General features: G+C 39.1%; 1 long non-coding RNA gene across 1 annotated transcript in view; it reads right to left on the bottom strand.

Annotated features, from left to right (window-relative positions):
• The window catches only part of LOC149913126 (uncharacterized), a 47,639-nt gene extending 33,198 nt beyond the window's left edge, over positions 1-14,441 (bottom strand). Inside the window, exons 1-2 of the long non-coding RNA XR_016462186.1 lie at positions 14,281-14,441; positions 9,541-9,690 (exon numbers count right to left, since the gene is read on the bottom strand). This is a non-coding gene — a long non-coding RNA (uncharacterized LOC149913126). The remainder of the gene's footprint in view (positions 1-9,540; positions 9,691-14,280) is intronic.
• Between the last annotated feature and the right edge of the window lie 52 nt (positions 14,442-14,493).

Here is a 14,493-nt window from a genome sequence, read left to right as displayed (position 1 = left end):
ACCTCCAAGATCATCCACTCCAACCATCCACTTACCACAGTATTACCCCACAAAACCATGTCCCTTAGTACCACATCCAAATGTTTCTTGAACACCTCAGGGACAGCGACTCAACCGCCTCCCTGGGCAGCCCATTTCAGAACCTGACCACACTCTCGGAGAACAAATTTTTCCAAACATCCAACCTGAATCTCCTCTGGCACAACTTGAGGCTTTCCCTCTCATTCTCTTGCTTCTTACTTCTCTTGGGAGAAGAGGTCAACTCCCACTTTGTCACAACCTCCTGGTAGCTGTAGAGAGCTAGCTATAAGGTCTCCCATGAATCTTCTCTTCTTTAGACTAAACAATCTCAGTTCCGTCAGCTGCTCCCCATAAGACTTGTGCACTAGACCCCTCATCAGCTTCCCTGCCCTCCTCCAGGGCCTCAGTGCTTTCTTGTAGTGAGAGGCCCAAAACTGAACACAGAACTCAAGATATGGCCTCACCAGATCTAAGTACAGGGGGACAATCACTTCCCTGCTCCTGCAGGCTGCAGTATTGCTGATACAAGCCAGGAAGCCATCAGTCTTCTTGGCCATCTGGGCACACTGCTGGCCCATGCTCAGCCAAGAGTCAACCAGCATCCCCAGGTCCATTTCTTCCACGCAGTCTTCCAGCAACTGTGCCACAAGCCTGTAGGGATTGTTTTGGACAACTGAATATAGTATTTGAGTTGTTCATGGATGTTAATAAAAGTTTTAAAACACTGGTGAAATGAGCGAGGAAGGTATTACTTCATGGATACAATAAAGTTGTTGAGCAGAAAGATTATTTATAATTATTTATATTTCTGGCAATTTCTCTGAGGCATGCATTTTTTTCTAGACTTTTCATGAAAACAAATGAGAAAAAATAACAAACCTACAAAGAGCTCCTAAGTTTCATCATAGGGTTTCATTTCTTCTTTTTTTTTTTAAACATGAGAACAGGATTTTTGACTTATGGCACAGCAATTACACTAGAAGAGTAACTCTCATCATCATCAGCTGCCATATTTAATAAGACCTTTAAGGAGCCAAGATCTGCTGCTGCTTGACCAGGTGCACAAAGAGTTTTTGAGACAAGACTGGTCAAGCACACAACATCTGGCTGTGAATATTCTGTAGTGCATTCTTTTCCACATCTGTTCTCTCCATACTTTGTTATGCTAAAACGTGCAAGCATGAAAGGAGTGGGGTAATCTTCTGTTCTCCTTTTCCTTTTTTCCATGTTTGGACTTACGGTCCCTAAGAATGATCTGATAAAAAGAAATTCATTGACTTGTTTACATCCTCTTCATTATAACCAACAAAATTCCTAAGTATCAGAAAAATCCCATCCTCTTTTCAGACTTTATCACTTGTCTTTCTGTTCCATTGAATCCATCCTGTTTTCATTCTAAACCTTGCCAGATTTCTCTCTTTTCACTTGCAGCTCTCAACCTCATCACTACCTGTTACCTTTGATTAGCTATTTTTGGACAGCCACTAATTCATTCATAGTGTTGATAACTCACTAATGTTTTAGTTTCTGCTGAAATTTAGTGCACTAAGACAGTTAAGGGAAGCATCACCTGTGTCAAGGCAAGGGATAGGGTAGTATATCTTATGCAAGAAGGAGAAGGTGGACAATCAGGAAGAAGGTGGAGATTTATAGGATATGGCACAAATGATCTCATCTCACTTGGCTCACTTTCCTGAGGAGCTGCAGCCTAAGTCTTGCTTGTATCTGTTTACTTTAGAATTTTTCAGTCTTATTTCTAATCAGTTCCCAGACCATAATGCTCCCCTACATCAAATTCACTGATTCACTCCCCCTGCTCATCTGGCCTTGGCAAGCTAAAGCTCAGCTCCCCATAGTGTTCCTGATTCAACTCTTATCTCCACTGCACATTTGAGTGCAGGAGAGGCCCTGCTGCTCCTGGCATTTGTTTGCCTACAATTAAGCTAGCCCACAAGCAGCTGGAAGTAACTACACCAGAGTGAGGTTTTATGCCTGGGCTCTGTAGCACACACAGCTGTGTTTTTAGAGTGACGTGCTCAGGCTGGCCAAGAACTGTGAGAGGCTGTCTCCATCAATCTTCAGATTTAGTTGCTGAACTCTTAAGAAGTCTTGGAGCACATTCCAAGTAAGATGATTCAAAGCATAACTTGCCTATGTGAGGGTGGAACTCCAGAGAAATAGTTATAAGCACATTGCCAAACTGTGAATACCATAGTAAAGAGCTGTTAGAGTTTTCAGAGAGGTGGTTGACAGATATCTTGTTTTAATTTGAAAATGAAAAGCCTTCTTACATCTGCATGGAAACAATGTATACAAAAAAAAAAAAAAATTCCTCCAAGCATTCAATTTATGACAGACGTTCAGTCTGAAAAAGTGAGCTAATGCTTGATAAAGTTATAGGTAATTGAAGATATATTCTTAATAAAAATGTCAGTTAATATTCATAGGAGAAATTGCAAACAGTTCTACCTGCATTATTGTTGTGTATGTTACAGCTACAGGATTGTATATACAATACAGCTATTCAACTCTTTGAAAGAGTAGATACTGCAAGACAAGAAGAAATGGTTTGAAGTGGAGGGAGGGAAGATTTAGGTTGGATGTCAGGGGGAAATTCTTTACAGAGAGAGTGGTGAGGTGCTGGAACAGGCTGCCCAGAGAGGTTGTGGATGCCCCGTCCCTGGAGGTGTTGAAGGCCAGATTGGATGGGGCCCTGGGCAGCCTGGTCTAGCATTAAATGGAGAGGTTGGTGGCCCTGCGTGTGGCAGGGGGGTTGGAGATTCATGATCCTTGAGGTTCCTTCCACCCCTGGCCATTCTGTGATTCTGTGTGATTCTGTGATTGTGTGTTTTCCTACAACTTTACAGAAGTTATACCTTTTGCCTTGCAAGTTCAGAGAAATGGGTTTGAAAATTATCTGATAGAATAAACTAATTCCATATGAATTAGTTTAGGCTAAGTTTTTACATGCACAAAAAACCTACCATGATATTTCAAGAAAAAATTAGACTTTTAAGTCAGACTTTCCTACAATTTTTATTAGCCAACCTTCAGTATAATATGTGAAACCAGCATCACTATTTAAGAGATTACCTCTTTTTTCCCCTTTCCATTAATAAAGTTTGTTCATCCCTATAGATTTTGTTTTCAGAAACCAGCAGTGGCAAGCAATCTAGACACCATTGACAGTAGTTGTTGTACATGCATAAAAGAAATGAGGATTCCACTGACAGATCAGCTTTGGATGACATCTGTGGTAGCAAGATAAGACAAGGCCAATATTGACTGATTTTTACAATCTCTGCCAAACTGTTTTCAAAATTAGATTTTTTTCCTTCACTAATCTGGCAGAGCGTCACACCTGCATGGCATAAAGCCAAACTGTGGAACTGACTGAGTAATGGATCCTTTGATTCAGTGGAAAACAGAAAATAAACCATTTTGTACAAATGAAAATAATTTATTGACTAAAAATACAGTGCTATTCCTTGCTTTAAAACCATAAAGCGATGCAAGAAAATTCCCAAATACATGATATAACATTACAACTTTTCTTACTTTGACTACCTTGGTTCTGCATCACAGAATCACAGAATCACAGAGTCACGGAATCACAGAATCACAGAATCATGGAATCACAGAACTGTAGGGGCTGGAAGGGACTTATAGAGATCATCAAGCCTAACCACCAGTAAAGCAGGGTCCCTACAGCAGGTTGCACAGGTAGGTGTCCAGGTGGGTCTTGAATATCTCTGGAGAAGGAGCACCCACAACCTCCCTGGGCAGCCTCTTCCAGTGCTCTATCATCCTCACTGCTCCAGTTTATGGCCATTTCCAATTTATCATTCTAAAAATCTGTTAAATAAAGATAACAAAAGATCAGTAAAAGCAAGTGTTGATTCTTAAAATAGCCAGCTCTTTGCGGTTGAAATAGATTTTTTCCTAAAGAGAAGATGTATCCTTGCAGTGCTAGGGGTCATGAACATGAACAAAAAGTAAACAAAGTAAACTTGACCAGTTTTTTTCTTGTGAAAGTGACAGAAGTATAACATGCAATATATATCCTCTATTAAGAGAGAAGATATTATCCAGTGTGGCCAGAAACCATACTATCTATAGTCTTTTGAATTCCTTTTGGGGAAAAAAAAAAAAACAACCGTGACAAAATGAGACACTTCTTGTATCAACTAGTTGCTTTTTAAAAACAGAATTTCTGATAAGTCTCTTGTAGTTAACTGAGATGAGATCAAGTGATTACTTGCTCACAAGTCTCTTTCCAGGCAGCAGGCAGAAAACAAACTCTTTCACTCTCCACTTGTTTGTATCACAGCAGATGCATGCTTCCTGACTTTCTGCTTCCATTATCCTGTTTCTCTCCTCGGATGCTTTCAATACACACACACACCTACACACATACTCTTTTGTCCTCACCTTCTTTTTCTCATGTACTTTAAAAGACACAGGAAGTGTTCAAAATCTCAGACAGTGGACAAGTAACTTAATCTAAGACACTAACAGAACATATAATCATTCTCCTTTGTCTGTCCCATGAATTGCTAAACAATTTATATCATTTTGCAAGCATCTGTTTAAATCTTCACAAATCAGCCATTCTTGAAATGTGTATTTCAGGAATCCCAGACTAAGGAGATAAGAAAGTCTGGAGAGAGGAACAATTCCACTTGATTGAGGAGAATCTGGTTAGAGATCACCTAGGCAAACTCAACACACACAAATCATGGAATCATAGAGTCAAGAACAGTTTGGGTTGCAAAGGACTGTAGAGATCATCTTGGTCCAAGCCCTCAGCCATGGTCAAGGACACTTCCCACCAGACCAGGTTGCTCAAAGCCCCATCCATCCTGGCCTTGAATCCTTTCGGGTGGGGACATCCACAATGTCACTGGGCATAAATTTCCCTCCACAGCTTTCCTGTAGGCCCACTTCAGGTACTGGAAGGCTGCTAAAAGGTCACCCCAGAGCCTTCTCCATGCTGATCAATGCCAGCTTTCTCAGCCTGACCTCACAGGGGAGATGCTGTGGTCCTCTGATCATCTTCATGGCCTTCATCTGGACCAACTGTGAGCCCCAGAACTGGATACAAAACTCCAGGTGGGGTCTCATGAGATGAGAGTAGAAGGGCAGAATCATCTCTCTTGACCCGCTGTTCACTCTTCTCTTAATGCAACCCAAGATCCATGAACTTGTCTCGAGTATGGTGCACTCGAGAGCTAATGGTGCTGAAAGAGTTGATTGCCAAACCCCCCTCTATCATTTTTGAAAAGTCCTAGAGAATGGGAAAGGTACCTGAGGACTGAAGGAAAGCCATTGTCACTCCAGTATTTGAAAAAGGCAAGAATGAGGACCTGAGAAACTACAGGCCAGCCGGCCTCCCCCGTGACCCTGAGAAGGTAATAGAATAACTTGTTCTGGATGCCATTTCCATGCAAATGGAAGAAAAGATTATTGGTATGGATTAACCAAGGGAAAATTTTGCTTGACCAGTCTAGTAGCCTTCTGTGGTATCATGGCTGGTTAGGTGAGAGAAGAGCAGTGGATGTAATCCACATTGACTTCAGCAAGGCTTTTGAAGTCGTCTCATGTAAGGGAAGCTTAGGAAACATGGCACAGATGAGTGGACAGCAAGGTGGACTGAGTACTGGCTGACTGGCAGAGCTCAGAGGATTGTCATTAGTGGCACAGAGTAGAGTTGGAGGCTAGCAGTGTTCCCAGAGGTCTCTACTGGTTCTTGTCTTGTTTAATGTCTTTATCAGTGACTTGGACAAAGAAATAGAATGCACCCTTGGCAGGATTGCTGATGATACAAATCTGATAGGAGTGGCTGACTCAACAGAAGGCTGTGCTTCCATTCAATGAGACCTAGACAGGCTGGAGAGTTAGGTGGAGGGGAACCTTGTGAAATTCAACAAGTATATACAAGAATTCATAGAGTCGTACACCTGGGTTGGAATAACCACACAAATCATAGAATGGCTTCAGTTGAAAGAGAATTTAAAGATCAGTCCCTTGAAATTCAGCATTCTGACTCTGTTCTTTGTCAAGACTATGCTCCTTGAGATCACAAACTCAATCAGAGCATGCTTGTTACAGCCCAGACTGCCTCCAGTCTTATTCTCTTCATTAAGCTCTTCTGCACTGGTGAGCTTCAGGCCCAGTAAAGCTTCACCTCTGGTTAGTCTATTCAGTACATGGACCAGGAAGTTATTCTCAAGTGACTCCAGGAGTTTTTTGGATACCTTGCAGATCACTGTGCTGCTTTCCCAGCAGATGTGTGTAGTTGAAATCCCTCATCAGAATGAGACTCTGTGAGTGTGATGCCTCTTGTAGCAGAGACAAGACCTCATCCACGGGATCCTCTTGGTCAGGTGGCCTGCAGTAGACCCTGTCCACCAGATGTCCTGTATTGGTCTGGTCCCTAATTTTAACCACAAACTTTCAACCTGATCATGGCTGTACCTCAGAAGCAGCTCTACATAGTCTATCCATCTTTTAACACAAAGAATCTTTTCTACCACCAATAGCAACTCTGCTTCCAAGCTCTTCTGTACAGAGACAGTTTGCATCTTGATAAATTACTAACAGAACATCACCACTCTGATCATTTCCCTGGCATTCTATTAATGCCAACTAAACTCTAATTATGATAACTTCAGATTAAGCATGATGTGGGTTGGGAGACTGTTTAGATTTTCCATGCTTAATGTAGAACTGTTCTTCATATTAGATAGTTCCTTCAGGTGCAAGAAAAGAAAACAAATGTACAATTATACTTTGCAGGGAAGGCAGAGCTTTACGGTCAAGGCGTATCTGTCTGCTTGTGGACCTGTGAATAATGTCTCTGAAAGCAAATAACAGGCCAGACATCTGTATTGTAGAGGAACACCAGAATCAGTGCTTATGTTGCCCCTTTGGCTAGGGGGACATGTTTGCTCAGAGGGGACATGTTTGCTCGTTTCAGGTTTGAAGACCCCCAGTGTCAGAGAGCTTTTATATTACCTCAGCAAATTACTGCATCTTGTCAGACCATGGGCATGGGTGGTAAAGCTTCGAAGAGTTTTCTAAGTCATTTAGTGATGCTCATCACAATTTTTATAATAGAATAAATATATTAAGGTGTGCAGGGTATTATAGATGAAATGGCCTAAGATGATAATGCTGCTACACTTTGAAATAACCAATATTTGGCATTTTATATAGATTATGGAGTCTCATTTTTAGCTATAAAAAATATGACATTCAGAGTCCAAATTGTGCTTTTAGCTTGCTATGTTGCTGTGTAATTTATGAAAACCTTACTCAGAGTGCTACAAAATAGTGGGTAATAAATAGCAATTCCTGCCTTAGGAAGTTAACAGAAAGCTGTAAGACTAAGATTCAAAGCCAGACACTGTACTTCCTGTCTTTTAGATCTTCTAACATGTAAATGAACCGTTACAAAGACGATTAACTGTTAGAATTGTATGACTGGAGTCCAACATTCAGTCGTCTTCTTTATTCACCATCAGAGTAGACCAGGTGTCCAGAATCCTAATGCTTGTCTTTTCAGTTTAGGTTTGTATGATCTGCATACTAAGCACTAGTCACCATTGTTTTCCAGCTTTAATTTATTGATGGCCTTAACAACTGGCTATTTTACTGCTAATTGTACTTTAAATTGCTAGTACAAAATCAAACAGCAATTGGGACTCTAAACATGCATTTTCATGAAGTACAATTATTTTTAAAAAATATTTTAGTTCTCAGCTGTTTATTCTAACAAAAAATTATATTTATACTCAGAGCCTTTAAGTTTTCTCACAGAAAATTATGTTTTGGTATTTTTGTTATGTTAATCACACAAGCTTACTATTATTTTATGTACATTCTGAAAGATGTGCTAGAAATAAGATGACAGCACAAGAGAGTGCTTTCAAAAGTTGAAATAATTGACTCAAATGCATACCTATATCTTTAAAAAAAGAAGCCTGGTGCTTTTGAGGATTGTCCCTCTTCTTTCTTGTTAAAACAGACAGAAATATTCTGACAAATTCTATTTTGAAAATCTGCTTTATCTCCCAAAAATCACAGCATGGCTTCAGTTCGTAATTTAAAACGTTTGTCCTGATAGTTGTGGAATAGAGCTGAGGGTTGGCTTGCAATGAGAAGTTCACTATGTGTGACTGTGGATCTGGATGTTCTACTGGTATAGCCCAGACTTTGTCTTTTAAGAAAATATAAGCTTGAAAATGGACTCGCATTAACCAAATGATATTCAACAAGGCCAGTAGAAAGGAGCTGCACTTAGGTTGGATCAACCACATGCGTGTGTACAGAGTGGTACATTGATAGCAGACCTGTGGAGAAAGACTTGGGGATTCTTCAAGCCAAATGAGTGAGCTTGCTGCCTGGAAGCCAGCAGGTTAAGGGAGATGATTGTTTCCCTCTACTCTGCCACTGTGAGGCACCATCTGCAGTACCACATCCAGACCTGGAGCTCAAAACACAAGAAAGATGTGGAGCTGTTGGACCGGGTCCAGAGGAGGGGCACAAAGATGATCAGGGACTGAAGCACCTCTCTTATAAAGACAGGGAGGAAGCTTGCTTTGTTTAGTTTGGAGAAGAGAAAGCTACAGAGAGACCTTATTGTGGCTTTCCAGACAGGGAATGTCTTTAAACTAGAAGAGGGTATATTTAGATAATGTTAGGAAGAAACTCTTCAGAGGATGATGAGGCAGTGGCACAGGCTGCCTACAGAGCTGTGGGCATCCCATCCCTGGAGGCACTCAGGCCTGGTTTGGATGGGGTCCTGGGCAGCCTTGTCTGGTGGGGGGCAACAAACCCAAGGCCAGAGAGTCAGAGGTAGATGATCTTTAACATTCTTTCCAGCACAAGACATTCTATGATTGTATGAAAAAGTAATTGTTACTTTGATGACATGGATTTAAAATACAGGTCTTGACAAATGTTTAGGGATCTGCCTTGCTGAAAGTCACCATGTGACTGTCATGTAATAAATAGGTTGTCTCCAATGAGCTCAAAAGATTTAACTGATCTAATAATCCAGTAGGGGTTATCTCTTTTAAGCCTGTTTTAGTAGTAGAAATAAACCTCAGGTTTAAAGATTGTAAATGACTTATCCTGAGTTACCTTTGGAACCTCTTGCAAAGCTGGAGACAGACTCTCAACTCTTCATCACTGTCCTGAGCTAGAAACTCGACCACTGTTTTCCAGTAAAAGAGATCATTTTCACAGGTGATCTTGATCTTCACAAAATTGCAGAAACAAGATACACTCTGCAGATTGATAGACTAAGTGCCTGAACTTCCATGGTCTTGTTTCATTTTTCCTGTTTAAAATACTGTCCAGGCTGAGTAGATGGAGTTTTTGTGTTTTTCTGGGTTCATTGAATTGCCCATAATGAATGTATAATTTCTTGTATTACAGGACTACAATGTCAAAGAAACTCTCATGAACTATGGCAGACATGTAGTCAACTCTTGTTCATGTGTGAGTAGTTACCTGGTGTGCTCTGGATTCAGCAGTGCTAAGGAGGCTTGAGTACTTTTCTTCTCAGGACAAACATCAAAGAGTTGTGTTTCCAACCAGTGAAATGTAGTCCCATAGTCCTGATTTCTTCATGCTGCCATATGTGGAATGGCCTCTGATGCTCTGAGGCAGTTTAAAGCAGATGAAATTAGGAAAAAGAAAAAAAAAAAAAAAAAAGAGAGCATGAAAACATAAAATTAAAGAAAAAAAGAAGGAAAAAATTAATGCCAAATTGTATCTCAGGCTCACATTGTGAAAATGAAATCTTTGTTGCAAATGTAACTTGTAAAGTTCTAAATTTGTTTCAAAATATTTAGAATAATGTTTTCGTGGAATTCATAAAAGCATTAAACTCATCTTGAAATCTGTGATGTGTTTTAATATGTGATAAAAAGAATATGTAAGTTCAAGCATACTCAGTTTTTTAACTTCCAAAACTGAAATACTACCAAAGGTCTCTGTAATTTCTTTGAACCAACTCACTCACTGAGTAGTTGCAGACCCGGTAACAACAGCACCAGTACTTTTTTCAAACTACTACATACAAATATTGAATTTGCCTTAACAGTTTGAGAGATCTGCTTAGATTAAAGAGTTAGAGGACCAGAACCCCCACGTCCTTCTGTGCAGGGCTGCCCTCAGTGAGTTCTCCTCCCAGTTTGTACACATATCTAGGATTGCCCCAATCTAAGTGCAGCGCTTGGGCATGTTGAATCTCTTTATGTGCATAGTTCACAAGGAAGCAAAAAGAAAGATAAGCCCTCTGGAAATCTCGAATGTCAGTCTTGTCCATTCTCAAACTTATCTGTACGTCCAACTTTTTGCTTTATTTAGCACCAAAGTGAGTTTACCAGCATTGTAAGTTTGAATTCCCTGTTACTTTCTGTTTACTGAAGTCAGCATTTTAAAAGGGGAATCCCTTATTTCTTTGATTCTTCCTTCAGTGTAAATACATTGTGTGATACAGAATTTGCTAAGTTGAAACTTGTTCTTCAGCTTATGCAACAAAAGCAATCCATGTGACATAAACTAAGTCAAGCCACAAATGCTAAATAACATGAAGAAATGCTGTGCAAGAATCATCTCTAAGACCTTTCTTTTCCCTTCACGGCAACTTTTCCATCTGTAAAATGAGTAAGATACACTGAATACTATACGTATTTTCAAATCTGCAGATGGGAAACACTGAATGAAAACCTGGTATTCATTTTTATGATGGCTAATGCTAGTAATATTGAGGAAAATTTACATTCTGGAGAATAGCTTACATGCAGTTTTGCTAAGTTAGACACCCTGCTCTGTGCTCTGTCTGGGGCCTCGCCACAAACACATTGAGTTACTCGAGGTTTTGCAGAGAACAAGAAGGAAGCTGATGGAGGGGGCTGGAAAACGAAGTATATGAGGAATGACTGAAGCAACTGGGGTTGTTTAGTCTGCAAAAGAAGGTCAGGGGAGACCTCACTATAAGTATAAAGCTCTCTATAAGTACCTCAATGGAGGTTGCAGTGCAAATAGGATGTGAAGAAATGGCTTCAGGCTGTGACATGGAGGTTTGTAGTGAATATCAGGAACAACTTCTTCATGGAAAGAGTGGTACAGAATTGGAACAGACTTCCCAGGGAAATTGTGGAGTCCCCTCTCCAGCTGGTATTTAAGAGAAAAAGGGTCCTAGCAGGCACGTTGTATTGGTTGGACTTAGTAGGTCAGGCTGATGGTTGGACTTGATCTTGAAGCTGAGAATGTCTTGTGTAATATATTTTCTTAGTACTTTTGATGTTGGTTTTTTTTTTTTTTTTCTTTTTTTCTTTTTTTTTTTCTTTTTCTTTGATATAGTGTTTTTACATATTTGGTTGTAAGTAATTTACAGTCCATTCCCTTGCCCAGTTCTCTCCACCAGAACCATAAACAGGGCACATATAAACACAGCCTATCAATGAGTTAGTGAATAAAATAGAAATCAATCCATACCCTTTCTTGGAAGCTATAAATTTTGTGAAGATTCAGCTGTGACATTGTCAAAAGCTACTATGCAGGTATGCTGCTTCAAGATCGCACTCAAAAACAAAATACAAATCAGAATATTTTAATTAGATTACTAGGTGTGCTCTATTTCTTTTAAGCTCTATTTTCTTTTAAGATGTCAAACCACTATCCTTGCCTTAAGCATTTTTCTACCATTCTACAACTTCACTGAACACACCTTTCCTGAATACACACACATATACTCTTCTCTCTAAATTCAGTAAGGACCTATAAGGTACACCTCCTCCAAGATACAAACTTAATTACAGCTTGGGATTGTAATTCAATTTAGATTTAATTCATCATTGATTAAAATAACAGTTCACGCATGGTTCTTTTTAAAGATTACAAATATATTATTTCATTTGAGAAGGGGGTATTTCTTTCTGACTAGCTACAACTTACAGCAAAAAACACAGGAAGTTATTTAAGGCATTTCCTACTAAGAATTATCTGTGGACGATCTTAGCAGATCTGTTTGTTTGTTTTTTTTCTGACATTGACTTCTCAATTATTCCCAAAGTGTTTAAAAAAACAGATTTCAACAGTGATTTTCTGTGTATTTTTTTCATTTCTTTACGAACAATTTTTATTACTGATTGGTACACAGGATCATGCATCATTTCTGGATGAATGCTTGTTCTGAAGAATTGACTCTAGCATGATTCATGAAATTGTGGTACATATACCTGGGAAAAACCAAACTGGCATTAATATTCTTATTACAGTCTTTTTTCAGAATTTTTCTGATGAACAAAGCAAAAATGTATTTAATGTATACATTCAAGTAAGAAATAGTTTGAGACAGTTGCCAAAAACTGCCATCAATATATCATCTACTACATGTTTTATTATATTTGCATGTTAGAAAGATAGCACTTCCCTACCGTATATTTGTCTAATATATTGTTCTATTGAAGGATGGAAACAAACCTATTAAATACAGCACAGCAACGCACTGAGTTTCCCTGTGGCAGACCAGCACATTACTCAAAGCTACTGTAGGAATTTAGCCAGTGACGTTTGGTTGCCTGCAGCTTCTAAACATGACTGAAAACCCATAAAACGTGGGCATAATTAAAGAAGAAAATGAGTCTGGTATGTAACTTCTTTCTGTGCTGAGGTGCAATACATACCAACAGAAGGGTGGAGATGGCCTCCAATAAACTTTGCTCCATTTGTGTTTTAGGAAAGGAGCGATAGTGACAGAAATTACAGCAGAATTCTTATCCTCCAGCAGCACAGATAACTAATTATAACTGATTAGTTATTCAAATTGTTAGAGACTATATTTTTAATCATTATGTTCATTAAAAGTCAGACATAGAGTTTGAACACCTCTCTGATGGAAAAACTTAACAGAATTTAATATTCTTGTAAAAACCGTGGAAGTATGGACACAAGTAGAAGCAGAAATGAAGAAGCAAGGTTTCCAGGAAGAGGAAAATGGTTGTCATTAGACCAAAAAATAAAATTGAAAAAAGCAGACAAGTTTCAGTCTTTGTTACTTTGTGGTTACTTATTCTGAATGATTTTTTATGGAACTGTATCTGTTTCACCTTAAAAATCTGATGGTACTTCCATTGCAGTTTCCCTTTAAAATAACTGATCTTTTTCTGAGGTGTTTGCTCCAAAATTAGATTCTTTAAGTTTCCAACAACCTCTCAGATTAAAGAAGACTTGTGGAAAGTTTTTGCCTTGTTTGAATCTTCCAGATTTCTCTTTATAGAGCCATTACTACTGGCAAGTTAGAGCACATCCCCTGTTTGTGCTCTGACTTCTTCAATTGTAATTTCATTGCAGTATTCTGTAGAGCTCCATGCAGTGTCAGTCTTGTGATTGATTTCTTTAATAATTTTCTACATAAGATTCTAATCTCAAAAGCAGGAAAAAATCCTGGGATATTCATATCGTTATTTAGATTAGTGGAACATGTGAGGTAAGCGTCCCCTTTTTTTGGTGGAGTTAATTCTGCGAGTGGCAGTTTTTGTTCTTGACATAATATAGTTGCTTGTTCTTCCATTTAAAATGCACTTCTGTGCAGAGCAGTTGTCTACATTTTACTGGTGAAGGGAACACTAAGTTATACGAAGTGCATAGGTGCCTGGATTACAAATATCATAAGTTCTGTGTTGGCTATCCGAACCAACCACCTATGCAACTGACTTCCTGCCCCAACAAATGAGGAAGCTGAGGTGTCTGAATCTCTTCAGATGCAGCTGTGATCCCTAGGAAATGATTCTTTTGTTTGTTTCAGATCCAACTGAATACTGATCATTTCATACTATTATACCACACATCTTCGTTATAATAAAAACTTGAGCATGACATGTAGTTACATTATCAAGAAAATTCTAGAATACCTTTTTAGTTGGTTTTTATATTGATAAAAACTACAGCTTCTGAATGCAAACTTGAGAACCCCTAGGACAAGCAAAAAAATGGAAGAATCATTCATGGAAATACATAGGTCTGTGCTCCTTGGTCACTCAGAGAAGATGAAGAACAAAATGTCAGAGGAGATCCTCATCACTATTATTTTACTGTGCATTGGTATACTGCAAACAATCCTTAGGAAAACACAGCAGCAGAAATTGTGTTGTTATGTTTTTGTGTGTGTGTATAACCGTTTTTTAGGTTTTAGGTATTTAGGCAGTTTTAGGTATACTGTACTAAAGTTAGAGTCATCACCTGTAAGTAATCACTTGTAATGCCCAAGGAGATCTCCATTCATTTTTAAGTTCCACTTAATGATGGTGAGTAGTCACTTATTTTAAAAAAGCTTCCTTTGCTCTCCTGTGGGGACAGGAACTGCCCACAGGGCTGCTGTTTGTGTGCTCTACCAATTCCAACTTTTGGTCACATCCTTCATTTGTTTACAATTGCTATGGCAACGATGACTGC

This window comes from Phasianus colchicus, chromosome Z (genome assembly GCF_987193195.1).
Source record: "Phasianus colchicus chromosome Z, bPhaCol1.hap1.1, whole genome shotgun sequence".
Taxonomy (NCBI): domain Eukaryota; kingdom Metazoa; phylum Chordata; class Aves; order Galliformes; family Phasianidae; genus Phasianus; species Phasianus colchicus.
This window is presented reverse-complemented; position numbering and strand designations above follow the sequence as displayed.